The sequence below is a fragment of the Manis javanica genome, chromosome 1, assembly GCF_040802235.1.
Source record: "Manis javanica isolate MJ-LG chromosome 1, MJ_LKY, whole genome shotgun sequence".
Taxonomy (NCBI): Eukaryota; Metazoa; Chordata; class Mammalia; order Pholidota; family Manidae; genus Manis; species Manis javanica.
The window spans coordinates 162890889-162910058 of record NC_133156.1 but is presented as its reverse complement, the minus strand read 5'-3'; the positions used below and the strand labels follow the sequence as shown (position 1 = coordinate 162910058).

Genomic DNA, 19170 nt, shown 5'->3' with positions numbered 1-19170 from the left:
AGTACTGACTGAGCTGCAACTTAAGATTTCCCTAGTCTCCCTGCCCCACTCCGCACTACGGCAGTCCCACCTGCATCAGAATGAGGAACTGGTACCTTCCCACAGCTCCCTTCTCAGTGGTCTCCCCATCCTGGCACTGGCTTTGGCTTTCTGACACTTCTCTCTGTGTCTCCCGGTGCCATGGACCTGTTAGGACATCCCACTAATTTCTCTGGGATTGCCTGGTGCTGATTGTGTCCTGTATCTTGACCAAGGATTGCTGCTCCTTCTACATTGTGCCATACGTGCCTGATTGTACTTCAGGTGAACCTTGAGCAACAAGGGCCACCCCACTCAGTGAGTCTTTGGACAAATCTGGACCCTTCATCCTGGCAGCCCACAATCTTGCTGCTGGATACCTTTTGCAGGCAAATTCCCAGATCTGGGCTCTTCTTGCTCATTTTCAGTCTCAGTTGGTCTGTTTCCACCTCTCAGTACTTAACATTCTTCAGTAATAACTATTGCCACACACATCATTTGCAAAGGGTCATATGCTCCTGATTCTCTACTGGATGCTCTACATCACTTCACTGGAGTCAGTGCCCTTCTCCACTACGTGATTCATTTTGCAGGATCTTATTTTCCCCCTCAGATCTAGCAGTGGTCTGCATTTCAAAGACAAAAGTCCAGGAGGATTTTTCATTTTTAGGATTATGCCTTAAAATTGTCTCCTAATCATTACTACTTTCTCCCAAATCAGCATTTGGTTCTTTTGAAGCTTTGAAATGTTTCTGGTCAACAGAGGATAACCATCTGCTTCTAGTCTTCCCCAAGGAGAAGCCAACAGGAAACAGCTTTTGCTTATAACGTAAATTATGGGGATTAGAGGAAACAGCATTTCCTGACAGTGAGGGATGTAAAAAATTGCACAAGGAAACTTACGTATGTTGGAGAGTCTCTGATCAGGATATTAAAGGTCTAGATGAGGCATAGCCTCAGGATTTATTTTATCTCGAATTAAATTCACTTCATGTTTCTTCCAGAAGCCCATATAATAAAACGAGAATTCTCACCGCCACCTTCTGTGCCTTCAACTTTGTTTTGTTGATATCACCTCTTCCGTTTATTTGTTTTCCCACTGCCAGAATCTCTTGAATCTGAACAATTAAGCCTGACTTTTCTTTGGGGAAATTTTTTCTAGGTTTTGCTTCCCTTCTTTAAGGTGTGTGTGTGTGTGTGTGTGTGTGTGTGTGTGTGTGTGTGTGTGTGTGTGTGTGTGTGTGTGTGTGTGTGTGTGTGTGTGTGTGTGTGTGTGTGTGTGTGTGTGTGTGTGTGTGCGCGCGCGCGCACGCGCGCATGCACCAATCTAATCCTTTATTTCTCCAGGGAATAATATACGTACACGTCATCTCTCCCTTTAAGTCAAGTGTTGCATGAACTTGAAAACAAACCTTCTAAAGACAATCTGCTCCATGAATAGACAGTTTTATAGGTATGTTCAGGAAATGCCATGAGCTCCAAGTCCTCAGAGAAGCCTCTGTCTAGCTGGGCTGCAGTGAGATCTGTTCTTGCAGAGTCTCTTCCCATAAGGGTGTCAGTCATGGGAACCTGGAACCCAAGAGGCTTCCAGACCTTGTCCCTGACAAGAAGGCTGGATTCCTCCTGGTACCTGGTTCTGTGATCCAGAACCACAGCTGGGGGAGTGGGGGGGTGGGGGGAGGCAGGTGGGGAAGGGAAGTCCAATTAAATCTGTGTATCTTTGTTAAATATGGAGGCTTTGTTAAATAAATGTATTTTCTCCCAAAAGAATGCAAATTATTTTGGCTTCCATAAAAGGCAAAAACTACTAGCTGTATTGGTAGATTTTAATTTTTAGTTTGGGGACTGAAGGAAACAAAAGGGGGGGAAAAGGAATACACAATATCCTTATGAGAAATTTGTTTCTAAAACCCTCCCTAAGATTATAAACGAGTTTAAGGGGATATATATTCCCATTCTTAAACTTCAAACTCCCAAATCTCCCAATGGGGATTACACTGCTGCTAAAACATCCCAGGGAAGAGTCCAAGGCGGCCGTTTGCGGTTAGGAGAGAGTCCAGAGTTGACAGAGACTCTCCGCCTCTCTTGCGCCTGGGTCGCCCTCTTCCCTTGGAGGGGATGGTGGTATGAGAGGCTTCTGCCTCTTCCGGGACCGCCTTTGAGCTTCAGAGCCTCACCTGACTTTCCCAGAGAGGGAGACAACAGACTCCTTCCGCCATCCGCAGAGGGCCAGGGGCCGGAGCTGGGGAGGGGCTGAGGACGGAATCGCTGCCCAGACCCGAAGGGAGCGAGAGGAGGCTCTCCGCCAGACAGGCGCGCCGCGGAGAGCTCAAACTTTGGTGGGGTAAGGATCGGAAAGGCTCTTGAGCTGGGAGTCTTTGGGGGCTGGGAGGTGTACTGGGGCTCAGACTGCAGCCGAGGTGGATTCAGAAATAAACGCCCCGAGTCGGGTGGAGGAGCCCGGGGCAGGCAGGCGCTGTCCGCAGCCCCCGGTGCTGAAACGAGACGCGTCTTGTGGGGAAAGGGGTAAAAGCAGGGCCAGCTCCGGCTTATACTCCCACCCCCGGCACACACACAACCCTCCAGCCGGGATCAAAGGACAAAAGGCCGTCCCTGTGCCCCCAAGTGTATCGCACGCCCTTTTACTCAACGTCCCACAACCGCGCTGGCCGAGCCGGGCCGAGTCGTCAGGGTAGGAGGTGGAAGATGTGGGCTGGCTCCCGCTGGGGACAGGTAGGGGGGTGAAGCCGCGACACACCCCAGGATACCTCTCCAAGACACTCTGTACCCGGGGTTCTGGAAGAACCTCCCCAGCTGCCTACCTCCCCCGGCTCCAGGTCGGGGGCCGGCGCAGAGTCTCTCCGAGTCCGCGCGGCGCGCTGGGAAGCGGTACCCGCTTCTTGGACGGAGCGGGAGCCAGCGGGCCCGAGTCGAGGGACTGCCTCCGCCAGACCCTACTCAGCCTGCGGAGCCAAAGAGACAGGTGGGCTGAGGAGCAAGCCGAGAGTTAACATTGTTTGCGCGGAGTGAGGAGTCACTCTTTCTTTTTGCTTTTTTAATGATAAGATCATCATCTGCGATCTTGGCTTTTCCGGCCTCACGGCTTAGTGCCCAGGTATGGAGGAGGAGCAGCAGGCCCTCTGATCCTTTGCAGTCCCCTAATCGGATAATCACACGGGCTCTCTGCCCTCGTCCTCCGGCTTTTCTCCCCAGTTCAGCCGCCACCCCGACCCCCGACTACCCGGGGGGCTGGGCCATCCTGGCCAGGGCTGGGGCCGGGTGACTGGGGGGATGGAGGAGTGTTTCATGTTTCTCCCTCGTAATTCCTCGACTCACAGCTGCCCCACTTTATGCTGCTGTTAAGACTTTAAACTTTGCCGATCTGAAGTGAGTTATGTGCAACTAGACGTGGCATGTGGCCGAGGATGAAGAGGCCACAGCAGAGAGGGTCGGGGGTCCGCGGCCGCGCCGCCTTGGTTACCCGGTAGCACCGACGAGCAATTAGCTTGCTCAGTACTCCCCGCGCGCCGCTCTGCAGCTGCAGTTTCTCACCTGGAAACCAGGCAGCCAGACGGTGCCCGCTGCTCACCAAATTTTCTATAGGCGAGGCTGGGGTGGGCGCTGCCCTGGTTCCCCAAGCCCTTGGGCAACGCCCCCCGGCCACCCCACCCCCCCGCGTTCCAGCCCTCTGGTCCCGGAGTGGACGGCCCAGCCCCCTAACTTTATGGACCTGCCGCCAACCCTCCACCCCCACTCTACACACACACGCGCACACACACACACACACACACACACACACACACACACATGCACACACACACTTTCATTCATAAAAACGAGCAACAGTATCGTCGTCTGGGCATGAACTCGCATACCTCTAAGTAAAAAAATTATTTGGGGGTGGGGGTGGAAAGTTTGGCCAGCAGAGGAGAGGTGACCGCTGTCAACGTCACTCCCGGTACAGGGTCTTGCACGCCAAAGTCCCGGATTCTTGAAAATTCTGCTGGATCAGGGAACCCAGCTGGGATTGCCCTGAGTTGGTGGGCGCTCCTTCGTCGGGGGTGGGGGCGGGGAAGATACGGACTCCCCTCACTTCACACGAATGCCCGCGCACGCACGTGTCCTCTTCAGCCTCTGTTCAGCCATACATGGGATCCTTGTGAGGATGCCAGGACAGTATGAGGAGAGAGTGACAGGACGAGGAGCTGCTCTCTGCGTGACTGACTGGTCAGCACAAGATCTCAGTCCCGTCAGCTGAGACTTTGGCCAGAACTGCGTGTGCCCCTTAACTTTAATGCGCCGCTTTTTGTGACTTTTCTGTACTCATTCACTGCCTGCCAGCGGTTGCTGCGTCTGGTTAATAATGGGGTTGCCACGGCGACCAATCTCCCGTCGCCATGGTATCCAGGAGGTAAACAGTTGGAAGCTACAGAGGCCCTTTGCTGGCTCCCAGATCGTGCTTGGGCTGCGGGTTTCCTGCAGGAGTGGGGAGGGATGACACTGACCAGGCTCTGTGAACCCCCTAGCAGTCTGCTCACCTGAAACCCTCTCTAATCCCTGCTAAATACTTGGGCCTGCAGTTGAGATGGGTCAAGCTTTTTCCCCCCATTCCCAATTGCATACACTGAGGCCAGGGGGTGAAGGGTTTTCCTTCTGACCTAATTCCTATCGGCTTCACACTGACTATTACTGAGTACAAAGCAGCACAGTGCTATGTGTGGTGGGAGACAGAATTAATCAAACAAACACAGTCCCTGCCCTCTGGACATCACAGTGCAGTGCAGGAGGCAAGCTCTTACACCCTCTGCCAGCTGGCCTCTGCTCTGGACTGAAATAAAGATGATACCAGCGCCCTGAGAGTAGAGAGGGGGAAGTAACTGATTCCCAGGGGAGGTCACATTGCTGTTGAAACTTGAAAAATGAAAGAAATTTCAGCTGACAAGCCTGAAGGGAAACATCTTTCCGGGCAGAGGAAATAGCAGAAGCAAAGATGTGTGGATTAGGAGAGGAGAGGCCCTGCTCTGGTAATGTATAGCCTTGGAACCTCTCAGTGGTTTAGCCCATCATTATGCAACATGTGAGGTTAACAGGCCCAGGAGGACCCTGTGTCATGGGAGGAGTCCACTGGCCAGAGCCTGTCACTCAGCCCTCCCCTGGCCTGGAGGGGAGGCTGAGAGATACAGGAAGCACAGGGTGAACTTTGGTGAGAACTCTGTGCCAATAGGTGGAATGAGAAACTTCATGACACACTTAAGGACAGGGTGAGCAGTTTGCTTTAAGTGGAGCATCCTTTTTAGGCTGATATGATCTAGGTTATGAAAAGTCTTGAATGTCAGGCTAAGACCACATGCTGGAGAAAATAGGCAACTTCTGAACATTTCTGAGTGGCATGATTTAAGCTACCTTTTAGAAAGGCCCTGGTGTTGGTTTAAAATATTCATCCATTCATTCCACACTCACTGAGTACCTCCTGAGTGTTAAGCCTTGGATGGAATACAGAGGAGAGACAAATATGGGTGATAAGCAAAAGGAAGTATTTCAACAACTCCAGGGAGGGAGACAGGTGTCTGGACAAAAGCAGGAGCAGAACTCTAGGCCAGGCACTGCCACTGATGTGGTTACTGCTACACCCCCTGCCTGGCAGGGCCCCTGGCACGCATTGCTCACTCTCTTCTGAACTAGTGAGTGAAGGCGCAGAAGGTGACAAAGCAGATGCGCAGTTGGAGGTGTAACTGAGAGGACTTGGTGGCACTAGATCTAGGAAGTGAGGGAGAGTGAGCAGTGAAAGCTCACAGCAAGTCCTAGCGAGGTGACAAGCTGGCTCTGGTGCCAGTCACAGCTTTAGCTGGGACCGGACTCTGGGGAGGATAAGCATATTTGAGAGCAGTCAGGGTGGTGCCATTCCAGACAGTTTTGTGCCAATGAAAACTCTTCCTTGGATGTGCAGGGTCCTCACACAGCCAGCACCCTGGTCCTCATTAACCCCCAGCGCACGGCTTGTCCTCCTTTGCATGACTTCACACTGTCCATCTTGTATTATGATAGTGCAGCATAGGGGTTAAATTCAGCAGGCTTTCATTCCCCAGTTCTGCCACTGGGTAACTGAAGAACTTATTGAACCATCTCAGTTTCTTCATGTGTAAGTTGGAAGTACGTTATAGTAATACCTGCCTCCTTGGGGTTTTGGGAGGAGTAATGAAGGAAGTAAGGTGAATTCTTGAACACGATGCCTGCCATGGCAAGTGCTCAGTGAGATGTGACCCACTTGTTATTTCCTGTGATGATGTATTACATTTATAATCACATTGCAAAAGTTAATTAAGAAAAAGACACACCTTACTTCATGTGCCTGCAGCAAGGCTTGGTGAAACAGGTCCTTGGGGAAGGAGGGGAGCTCCCTTGCCCGGCTTTGTTGGCCATGTGTGTGTGTGTGTGTGTGTGTGTGTGTGTGTGTGTGTGTGTGTGTGTGTGTGTGTGTGTGTGTGTGTGTGTGTGTGTTGAGGGCAGGGAACAGATGGAATTCTGGGGAAAGCATCACAGGGCTGGCTACAGAAATCTGGGCTCTCCAGTTTCTAGCAACATATGATAAGCAGTTTCTTCCTCTTGGAATATCAACCTGAGCAGCTGAATCTTATTACAAAGCAGTCATTTAGAAACAGCACTCTTAAAACTGAGGAAACCAATGTCACATTAACTGTGAGTCATGTCTGCAGACCAAGACACTTTCTAGGCATGAGCCAGGCGTCTGTGTAGTGGCTGAGTAATGTAACTGATAAGCTTGCTACAATTTCAGTGCTTTCTCTTTCACCCCAAATCTCTTCCTGTTTTTGGAACAATGTTCGTTTCAATTCAGGCAAGATTTGAAAATCTGCAGCTGGCAAATGGAAGCTTCTCTGCCTGTGTTACAAAAATATAGAGAGCTCAGAAGAGGGAGAGCTCCACCTCACAGCAATTCCGAGGTTTCCTTTAGAAGCAAGAGTCAATGCTCCTAACTCAGACGCGTTTTCTCCATCTTGGTGTGGGGACACTCCACAGAAAAGGGAGAATGGGATTCTGACCTCCATTTCCCCTCATGACCTTGAATCTGAGCGTAACTGGACACTCTTATGGTCTACGACTTTGAGCTACCCTTTTGGACCTTTCTTGGGAAGATGGAGAAAACTTTGATACTGGCCCCAGAAATAGGCCTTGTTTCTTCAGAGACAGGGATGGGTTTGCAGGCTCTACAACTAGACCACTGTCTATGTCCTGGCAGTGTGAAATGTGTACCTTGGTTCAGTCATCTATAAAATAAGGATGAAAAGAGTTGATACATTTAAAAAGCTATAGAGCAGTGCCTGGACTAGTATAAGCCCTCAAAAATGTGATCAGTATCTTATTATTGTTGTTACTATTAATATGCTATTGTGACATCTGTCCTCTTTATTACATTTAATTTTGTGAGTTCTTTGTAGCAGATATTGAGTCATGCATTTTAAAAGTTGTGACTTCAGATTTAACATTATTTCTTTTTTAGATATAATTCATATGCCATAAATCATGCATTAGAAAATACATTTCAATGATTTTTTAAATATATTTTCAGTTGTGTAGCCACAATATAATTTTCAATATTTCAACACCCCAAAAAGAAACTCTGTAGCCACCAGCAGTCACTCTCTCTTCTGACTCATCCCCCCAACCTTAGCCTTCACCTCCAGCAACTACCTAAGCTACTTTCTGTCTCTGTGGATTTGCCTATTGTGGACATTTCATATAAATGGGATCATACAGTATGTGGCCTTTTGTGCCTGCCTCCTTCCACTGAGCATAGTGCTTTCAGGGTTCATCCATGTTGTAGCATGTATCAGTGTTTTATTCATTTTCATTGTCAAATAGCATACCACTGTGTAGATTTACCCCATTTTATTTATCCAATTATCAGTTGATGGACATTTACGTTGTTTCCACTTCTGGGCTATTATGAATAATGCTGGTACAAACACCCATGTACAAGTTGTTGTGTGGACATCTATTTTCATTTCTTTTAGGTATGTACTTAGCAGTGGAATTACTGAGTCATACAGTAACTATGTTAAGCATTTGAGCAACTGTCCAGCTGTTTTCCAAAGTGGACTGTTTACATTCCACCAGTAGTGAATGAGGATTCCAGTTTCTCCATATTCTTTTCAACACTTGTTATTGTCTGTTTTTTTATTATAGCCATTGTAGTCACTATGGAGTGGTGTCTCATCATGATGTTGATTTGCATTTCCCCATGTCTAAATATGTTAAGCTACCTTTTCACATACATCTTCTTCAGAGAAATGTCTATTCAAATCCTTTGCCCATTATTGAATTAGGTTGTCTTTTTATTTTTGAGCTTTAAGTGTTCTTTATATGTTCTGATGTAAGTCCCTTCCAAAATAGGATTTTAAAATATTTTCTCCAATTCTGTAGGTTGCCTTTTTACTTTCCTGATTTTATCATGTTATTTGTTACATTATATATGTGTTATGTATATGTTATTTGATGCACAAAGGTTTTTTTATTTTAATGAAGTCCAAACTATTTTTTCTTTTGTTACTTATGCTTTTAGGGTCATATGTAAGAAACCATTGCCTAACCCAAGGTCATAAGGATCTACTTCTATGTTTTCTTCTGGGAATTTTATAGTTTAAGCCTTTATATTTAAGTCTGTGATCCATTTTTAATTAATTTTTGTGTATGGTGTATATTCTTTTGCATGTGTATATCCAGTTGTCACAGCAATATTTGTTGAAAAGACTATTCTTTCTCCCACTGCATTATCTCATACCTTTTGTCAAAAACTAAATGATCATAAATGTGAGGGTTTATTTCTGGTCTCTGAATTTTATTTCATTGATCTGTATGTCAACCTATGTCAGTACCACTCTGCCTTAATTACTGTAGCTTTACGGTAGGTTTTGAAATCAGAAAGTGTAAATTCTCCAACTTTGTTCTTCTTTTCCAAGTTTCAAGATTGTTTCAGTTATTCTGGGTCCCTTGAATTTCCATGTAAATTTAGAATCAACTTGTCAACTTCTGCAAAATTTCCAGCAGGGATTTTGATAAGAATTATATTGAATCTGTAGATCAATTAATTTGGGGAGTATTGTTATCTTACCGATGTTACTTCCCCTCATCTATGATGAGGAGAAGTCTTTCCATTTAATTATACCAAATTTCTTTCAACAATGTTTTACAGGTTTTAGTACACAAGTGGTTTGTTTCCTTGGTTAAATTTATTTCTAGGTGTTTTATTCTTTTTGCTGTCATTAAAATGGGACTGCTTTCTTAATTTAATTTTCTTTTTATTCATTATGTGTGTATAGAAATACAATTTATTTTTGTATGCTGATCTTGTACTCTGCCACACTACTAAACTCATTTATTAATTTTAAAGTTTGTTAGTGAATTCCTTGTGATTTTCTATATACTAGATCAAATAGAGATAGCTTTACTTATTTTCTAATCTGGATGTCTTTATTTTTCTTGCCTAATTTCCCTGGGTAGCAATAGAATGTTGCATAGAAGTGATAAGTATTCTTGATCTTAGGGAGAAGCATTCAGTCTTTCACCATTAAATATGATATTAGCTGTGATTTTGTCATAGAAGCCCATTATGTAGTTGAGGAAGTTTCCTTCTGTTCCTAGCTTTTTTATTGTATTTATCATGAAAGCATATTGAATTTCATCAAATACTTTTCTTATATCCACTGAGATGATCATGTGGTTATTACCCTTTAATTAATATGGTATGATTACATTGATCAATTTTGGATGTTAAATCTACTTTGCATTCTTAGGATAAATATCACTTGGTCATGTCCTAAATCCTTGTTTATATGTTGCTGGATTTTGTTCGCTGGTAATTTATTAAAGATCTTTGCATTTTATTATAATTTTCAAAGTGCTATCTCATATAAGTTCTGATATTCAAGTTGCTTTTATTTATTTTATGCCATGTCCAGAAATTTTAACATAATATAGTTTCCTTCCTTTCTGTTTTTGAAGGTCTAGAATATTTTTATTTCCTCCATGGAGGATCACATTCACACACAAATATGAGAGGATCATCAGGCACAGTATTCGCGCTGTAGAGTTCTGTCCCATCATGAAACTTCTGGAATGGAAGGACCTTTAATAATCAAGTGGGCTTTGGTTTCCAAGTCTTTCACAGAGTTTCCAAAGTTATTCTGTGCACATTTCAAGTTTTTAAAATTTTTATTTATATAATTTTAACATAAATATTTTAAGATAATTTTAAAGACAACATTGACATGTGTCCCATACAAAATGTTAATATACTGGATATCATAATCAAAATTAACTTGTGTCCCACTGATTCTCTTTATAAACATCATCAAATGCTTTTAAATAAAATTCAATAAGTGAAGTTTAACGCATTGGGTTTCTGTGGCAGATTTAATTTGAATTAAGTCCATGTTCATCATTGTAGGAAGAAACTAAAATGCTGGATCATTTGCTCAAACTGGAGGCTGAGCTGAGGAGAGAATCCATCTCTCCATTCAGTAAAGTGCCCTTGACCACTACCTTTAGTTACCTTGGTATTATCTTTCCAATGTCACTGTCTCAAACTAAAGATACTTTGCTCAAGGTTTCCCCCTGCATAATCCAAGGATGCCTGAAAGCAGACAGCCCTCATCGGTGGGGGGAGTAATGTCTGTTATGTCCCTTGTGTTTGCTTGGTGTGTTCACAGATCTCAGAGTGATTAGGTAGGTGACTTATTACTGGATATTTTCCCTTCCACCCTGCAGTTTCCAGATGGGATGGGGTAGGAAGGGGGAGGCATTTAGAAGTGTGTTTTAGAAAAAAGTTCCAAGACATGTAGACTCCATGGGAGTTACTAACATCTTTGGAGTGTAATTTGACAGCCTGTCCAACCTCACATTTACTGAGAATTTGCTGAGTGCTTTTGCTTAGCATGATGCTGAGAAAATTGAGTTGAAGAGAATGGAAATGGATCAAATTCAGAGAGACATTACTTCTGAGAAGATCAAAGACCCCAAGTGGTAAAGTGATTTTTCTCAGCTGGAGAAAATGGAAGTCCAGGCCAAGTGTACCTGTCCGTCATACCACTGGGCTGTCCTCTATTTGGGGCTCTGTTTGGCATGACAGTGTATCCAGATGTGACTCACTAATTAGACCTGCCATCCCCTGGCTGGATAAGAGTCATAATCAAGGACAATGGTAATTCAGAAAGGCCTCCAGTGAGTCAGAGGAGTACACATATTGGGGTGTAGACACCTATCTCTGTTGTCTGAGCTACATTCCAGGCTTAAAAAATGATAGTGTTTCAAGAGACACAGACTAAGCCAAGACTGGTTTCCATGTTTAAATCATAATAAAAAAGAGGATAGGGGACAGACAATATTTTTTTAGTATAAAAAGTTAAGAATCATAAGTGGGGATGGAAATTTTTCCCAGAAGCACATTTTATTTTAGAAGAAAGGGCTTTATGTGTGTTGACCTCCTTTGTTGCTTACCTTCTCTCTCCCTCATAAATTCCCACCCATTTTTAAGTAGGAGAAAAATGTTCAGTCCAAGTGAGATTCTCAAGATGGCGGCTTGACTAGGGTGGTGGAAATCTCCTCCCAAAACCATATACATTTTGAAAATACAGCAAATACAACTATTCCTAAAAGAGTGACCAGAAGATATGGTACACCAGCCAAGCTACATCTACATCTGTGAGAACCCAATATTTCACAAAAAGGGTAAGATACAAAGCCATGACCCAGTGGGACCCAAGCACTCCCCCCACCCCAGCTCACCAGTAGGAGGAAAAGAATCAGAGTGGGAAGGGAGTGGAAGCACAGGACTGCTGAATAACCAGCCCTAGTGATCTGCACTGGGACCACAGACACACACTGCATGGGGTACTGTATATTAGAGGAATGGAAAAGCAAAATCCGAGACTAAGACTGCGAACAGGTCCCACACCCAGCTGCCCTGGGACAAAAGAAAAGCAGGTGCTTTAAAAGTCTTAAAGGGACAAAGGTTTAAAAAGTGGACAAAATTGTCCTGGTACACTCAGAAAAGCAGGCTGGGAACTTTAAGGAACTTCAGGCACCATAACCCCCTAGGTGACAACGCAGCTCCAAACCCCCTCACAGCAATAAGCACCCTGCCGAACATTCCCCACCACCGGCACTGCAAGAAAACTGGCTGACCTTCCATTGCTGCAGAACAGCTGGGGACAAGCCCTGCCCACAGCAACCACACAGTGGCTTCTGCCTGCACACAGCTAACCAGCCCAAAACCAAAGGCTTCCTCCTGTGTGCGGTTGACCAGCACAGACAGTGGAGACAGGCAAGGTGACCAACAAGCAGGAAGGGACTTTGTTCTCCCTGCTGACACAATGTGCCACTCACTGGCGACCATTCCCATGGCCATGAAAAGGCAGAAGAACCCTGTTCAGTCCAAAATCCCTCAAACACCAGAGACTGGGCCTGGTGAGACTGAAATCACCAACCTTCCTGAAAAAGAATTAAAAATAAAAGTCATAAGCATGCTGATGGAGCTACAGAGAAATATGCAAGAGCTAAGGGATGAATTCTGGTGGGAGATAACAGAAATGAAACAAACAATGGAAGGATTTAAGAGCAGACTGGATGAGGTGCAAGAGACTGTTAATGGAATAGAAATCAGAGAACAGAAAGACAGAGGTGCTGAGTCAGAGAGAGATAAAAAGCTCTCTAGGAATGAAAAAATATTAAGAGAACTGTGTGACCAATCCAAATGGAGCAATATTCGCATTATATGAGTTCCAGAAGATAAAGAGAGAGAAAGGGATAGAAAGTGTCTTTAAACAAATAATTGCTGAAAACTTCCCCAATCTGGGGAAGGAAATAGTCTCTCAGAACATGGAAATCCACAGATCTCCCAATGCAAGGGACCCAAGGAGGACAACACCAAGACATATAATAATCAAAATGGCAAAGATCAAAGACAAGGACAGAGTATTAAAGGAAGCCAGAGAGAGAAAACAGATCACATACAAAGGAAAATGCAACAAGCTATCATTAGACTTCTCAGCAGAAACCTTACAGGCCAGAAGGGAATGGCATGGTATATTTAATGCAATGAAACAGGAGGGCCTTGAACCAAGAATACTTTATCCAGCAAGATTATCATTTAAATGTGAAGGAAGGATTAAACAATTTCCAGATAAGCAAAAGCTGAGAGAATTTATCTCCCACAAACCATCTCTACAGTGTATTTTAAAGGAACTGCTGTAGGTGGAAGTACTCCTAAGGCTAAAAAGATGTCAACAGAAAAAATAAAATCACAGCAAAGAAAGCAGACGAACCAAATACTAACTAAATGCAAAATAAAATCAGCTATCCACAAAATCAGTCAAGGGTACAGAATAAAACACCTAATGTATAAAGAGTGGAGGAGGAAGAATAAGAAAGGAGAGAAATAAACTACCATCAGACTGTATTTATAATAGTATAATAAGTGGGTTAAGTTAGATGGTTAGATAGTCAAGAAGCTACCCTTGAACCTTTGGTAACCACGAATCCAAAGCCTGCAATGACAATAAGTACATATCTATCGATAATCACTCTAAATGTAAATGAACTGAATGCACTAATCAAAATACACAGAGGAATAGAATGGATAAAAAAGCAAGACCCATCTATATGCTGCCTACAAGAGACTCACTTCAAAACCAAAGAGACACACAGACTGAAAGTCAAGGGATGGAAAAAGATATTTCATGCAAACAGTGGGGAGAAAAAAGCAGGTGTTTCAGTACTTGTATCAGACAAAATAGACTTCAAAACAAAGAAAGTAACAAGAGATAAAGAAGGATATTACATAATGAGAAAGGGGTCAGTCCAACAAGAGGATATAACCATTATAAATATCTACATACCCAACACAGGACCACCTGCATATGTGAAACAAATACTAACAGAATTAAAGGAGGAAATAGAATGCAATGCATTCATTTAAGGAGATTTCAACACACCACTCACTCCAAAGGACACATCCACCAGACAGAAAATAAGTAAGGACACAGAGGCACTGAACAACATACTAGAACAGATGGACCTAACAGACATCTACAGAACTCTACACCCTAAAGCAGCAAAATACACATTCTTCTCAAGTGCACATTGAACATTTTCCAGAATAGACCACATACTAGGCCACAAAAAGAGCCTCAGTAAATTCAATAAGATTGAAATTCTACCAACCAATATTTCAGACCACAAAGGCATAAAACTAGAAATAAATTGTACAAAGAAAGCAAAAAAGCTCACAAACACGTGGAGGCTTAACAACATGCTCCTAAATAATCAATGGATCAATAACTAACTTAAAACAGAGATCAAGCAATATATGGAGACAAATGACAATAACAGCACAAAGCCCCAACTTCTGTGGGGCACAGTAAAGGCAGTTCTAAGAGGAAAGTATACAGTAATCCAGGCCTATTTAAAGAAGGAAGAACAATCCCAAATGAATAGTCTTAAGTCACAATTATTGAACCTGGAAAAAGAAGTACAAAAGAGGCCCAAAGTCAGCAGAAGGAGGGACATAATAAAGATCACAGAAGAAATAAATACAATTGAGAAGAATAAAACAATAGAGAAAATTAATGAAACCAAGAGCTGGTTCTTTGAGAAAATAAACACAATAGATAAGCCTCTAGCAGACTTATTAAAATAAAAAGAGAATCTACACACATAAACAGAATCAGAAATGAGAAAGGAAAAATCATGATGGACACCACAGAAATATAAAGAGTTATTAGAGAACACTATGAAAAATTATATGATAACAAACTGGATAACCTAGAAGAAACAAACAACTTTCTAGAAAAATACAACCTTCCAAGACTGACCAAGGAAGAAACAAAAAATCTAAACAGACCAATTACCAGCAATGAAATTGAATTGGTAATCAAAAAACTACCCAAGAACAAAACCTCAGGACCAGATGGATCCACCACTGAATTTTATCAGACATGTAGAGAAGACATAATTCCCATTCTCCTTAAAGTTTTCCAAAAAATAGAAGAGGAGTGAATACTTCCAAACTCATTCTATGAAGCCAGCATCACCCTAATATGAAAACCAGGCAAAGACACCACAAAAAAAGAAAACTACAGATCAATATCCCTGATGAACATAGATGCAAAAATACCCAATGAAATATTAGCAAACTGAATCCAAAAATACATCAAGATCATTCACCATGAGCAAGTGGGATTCATCTCAGGGATGCAAGGATGGTACACCATTCAAAAATCTATCAACATCATCCACCACATCAACAAAAAGAAGGACAAAAACCACTTGACCATTTCCATAGATGCTGGAAAAGCATTTGACAAAATTCAACATCCATTCATGATAAAAACTCTCAACAAAATGGGCATAGAGGGCAAGTACCTCAACATAATAAAGGCTATATATGACAAACCCACAACCAACATCATACTTAACAGCAAGAAGCTGAAAGCTTTTCCCCTAAGATTGGAAACAAGACAGCAATGCCCACTCTCCCCACTGTTATTCAACATAGTACTGGAGGTCCTAGCCACAGCAATCAGACAACACAAAGAAATAAAAGGCATCCAGACTGGTAAGGAAGAGGTCAAACTGTCACTGTTTGCAGATGACATGATATTGTACATTAAAACCCTAAAGAATCCACTCAAAACTACTAGATCTAATATCTGACTGCAGCAAAGTTGTGGGATACAAAATTAATACACAGAAATCTGTTGCTTTCCTATACACTAACAGTGAGCTTGCAGAAAGAGAAATCAGGAAAACAATTCCATTCACAATTGCATCAAAAAGAATAAAAAACTAGAATAAACCTAACCAAGGAAGTGAAAGACCCACACCCTGAAAACTACAAGACACTCCTAAGAGAAATTTAAGAAGACACTAATAAATGGAAATTCATCCCAGGCTCTTGGGTAGGAAGAATTAATACTTTCAAAATAGCCATCCTGTCTAAAGCAATCTACAGATTCAATGCAATCACTATCAAAATACCGACAGCATTCTTCAACGAACTGGAACAAATAATTCTAGAATTCATATGGAACCACAAAAGATCCCAAATAGCCAAAGTCATCCTGAGAAGGAAGAATAAAGTAGGGTGGATCTTACTTCCCAAATTCAAGCTCTACTACAAAGCCACAGTAATCAAGGCAATTTGGTACTGGCACAAGAACAGACCCATAGACCAGTGGAACAGAATAGAGAGTCCAGATAGTAACCCAAGCATATATGGCCAATTAATATACGATAAAGGAGCCATGGATATACAATGGGGAATGACAGCCTCTTAAACAGCTGGTGTTGGCAAAACTGGACAGCTACAAAAATAAACTTGAAATGGATCAAAGACCTGAATGTAAGTCATGAAATCATAAACTCTTAGAAGATAACATAGGCAAAACTCTCTTGGACATAAACATGAACAGCGTCTTCATGAACATATTTTCCTGGGTAAGGGAAACAAAAGCAAAAATGTACAAATGGGACTATATCAAACTAAAAAGCTTCTGTACAGCAAAGGACAGCATCAGTAGAACAAAAAGGCATCTTATAGTATGGGAGAATATATTCATAAATGACAAATCTGATAAGGGGTTGACATCCATAATATATAAAGAGCTCATGCACTTCAACAAACAAAAAGCAAATAATGCAATTAAAAAATGAGCAGAGCTGAACAGACACTTCTCCAAAGAAGAAATTCAGATGGCCAACAGACACATGAAAAAATGCTCCACATCGCTAGTCATCAGAGAAATGCAAATTAAAATCACAATGAGATACCACCTCACACCAGTTAGGATGGCCACCATCCAAAAGACAAACAACAACAAAGGTTGGTGAGGATGTGGAGAAAGGGGAACCCTCCTACACTACTGGTGGGAATGTAAACATTTCAACCATTGTGGAAAGCAGTATGGAGGTTCCTCAAAAAACTAAAAATAGAAATACCATTTGACCCAGGAATTCCACTCCTTGGAATTTACCCTAAGAATGCAGGGGCCTGGTTTCAAAAAGACATATGCACTGCTGTGTTTATCACAGCACTATTTACAATAGCCAAGATATGGAAGCAACCTAAGTGTCCATCAGTAGATGAATGGATGAAGAAGATGTGGTACATGGAAGCACATGTGGTAAGAGGCACAATGGAATATTCTTCAGCCATAAAAAGAAAACAAATCCTACCATTTACAACAACATGGATGGAGCTAGAGGGTATTTTATGCTCAGTGAAATAAGCCAGTAGGAGAAAGACAAGTATCAAATGATTTCACTCATCTGTGGAGTATAAGAACAAAGCTAAAACTGAAGAAACAAAACAGCAGCAGAATCACAGAACCCAAGAATGGACTAACAGTTACCAAAGGGAAAGGGACTGGGGAGGATGGGTGGGAAGGGAGGGATAAGGGGGGAAAAGGGGCATTACGATTAGCAGACATAATGTAGGGGGTTGGGGACACAGGGAAGGCTGCACAGCACAGAGAAGACAAGTAGTGATTCTATAGCATCTTACTACACTGATGGACAGTGACTGTAAAGGGGTATGTGGTGGGGACTTGATAATGGGGGGAGTCTAGTAACTGTAATGTTTCCCATGTAATCATATATTAAAAATAAATAAATAAATATATCTTTAAAAGATGTGTTCAGTCCATTCACAGGAGTGTTGTGAGAATCAAATAAACGAATGCTTATGTAAGGTATTAGAACAGTACCAGGCAAAGAGCAAAGGCTCAAGTAAATAGCCTGCTGTGGTAATCAGTGTCAGCATTACAATTACCTGTTCCTCCTCATGTATGCATCTACTTTTTGTTACCTACCAGCTGTATATGCTGGGTGCTTTGGAGGATGAAACTTTTTTAAGTAAAAGGAAATGACTCTTGCCTTCAAGCTGTCAGGCAGCTGCACCTGGGGTGGTGTCTCTCTGCACGTTAAGTGAAACCTCAAATGGGGCAGGGGAGGGTTCTTGACTCTGATCGAGAAAGAATTCTTGACGAGGTCAGATGAGTGTAGATAAGGGAGGATTTCATTAAACATGAGTAGAAGCGAATATCAGCAGGCAGCAGAGAGTAACAAAGGACAAAGAGAGGAAAGGGAGGCTTATTGAAGTCCTGCTCGGCATAGGGCAAATCCCTTGCCAGCTTCTACAGCCAGGGTCACCTGGTGTCCAGTGTCCCCTTGAATCTGCGTGGCATGGGAACTAAGGCCCTACCACCCCAGGATTTAGGGGAGCCAAGGAGCCCTGGATAGAGTGAGTTCATGTTCTGGGGACTTCCACTTCCCTACTAGTCTGAAACAAAACAGGGAGAGAGAGAGAAGGATTGTTGTAAGTTCTAGAAAACTGGATGAAATAGGAAAGTGACAAAGACATTGACCACCAGAGGTGGAGGTTGGAGATTTCTTGTCTTTATCATGGAAAAGAGTTCAGAGACAAGATGGCAGGTCTACCTTTAATTTTTTGTTGCTTATGCAACAAAAAAGTTTATTTGATAAAAGATAATACATACTCAGGAGTGCCAGCAACCTCAGAGAGGAGGTGCATTTAAGGGTTTGCGGTTTTACAGGGTCTTTTGGATAGGAGCCAACCTAAGGCATGATGTATACAGATAACTCATAATTCATTTGAAGTTCTGTCTTAAGAATAGGGTTATTTAGGTGACTGTGATGATCCTGATCTGGGCGTTCTGAATCCACAAAGGATCATTTACACTTTGGAGGTGTGTCTCTCATCCTGGTTACAAAGTTACTTAATTAATTAAGAGGCTAAAAGAAGAGGAAGAACAGCATATAGATTAAGTTAAAGAATAAACTGAGCCTTTTTTGAAGGCCTAGTAGATTTACCAATGGCAAGATCCTTGTCCCATTTCCCTGCTCTATCTCAAAGGCTTTCTGAGTTAATAAAGGTATGAGAAAAGTACAAGAATAACTGCAATGCAGGTGAGCTGTGTGTCGAGGAAAAGCTCATTAAAATCATCTTGAAATTTCAGCATCTTTCTGTTATATGCCCACTGTTTATAGGCCTGTTTCCTTATGCAACATTGTGCTTTCAAAGAAAGGGACCTATCTTCATTGCCATAATCCTTAGGGTCA

General features: G+C 42.7%; 1 protein-coding gene across 1 annotated transcript in view; it reads left to right on the top strand.

The window, feature by feature from the left end:
• The first annotated feature begins 1855 nt into the window (after positions 1-1855).
• CNGA3 (cyclic nucleotide gated channel subunit alpha 3) overlaps positions 1856-19170 on the top strand; it is a 56588-nt gene continuing 39273 nt past the window's right edge. The window contains exon 1 of the mRNA XM_036994647.2: positions 1856-2362. The gene's annotated coding sequence lies outside the window, so the exon portion shown is untranslated. The remainder of the gene's footprint in view (positions 2363-19170) is intronic.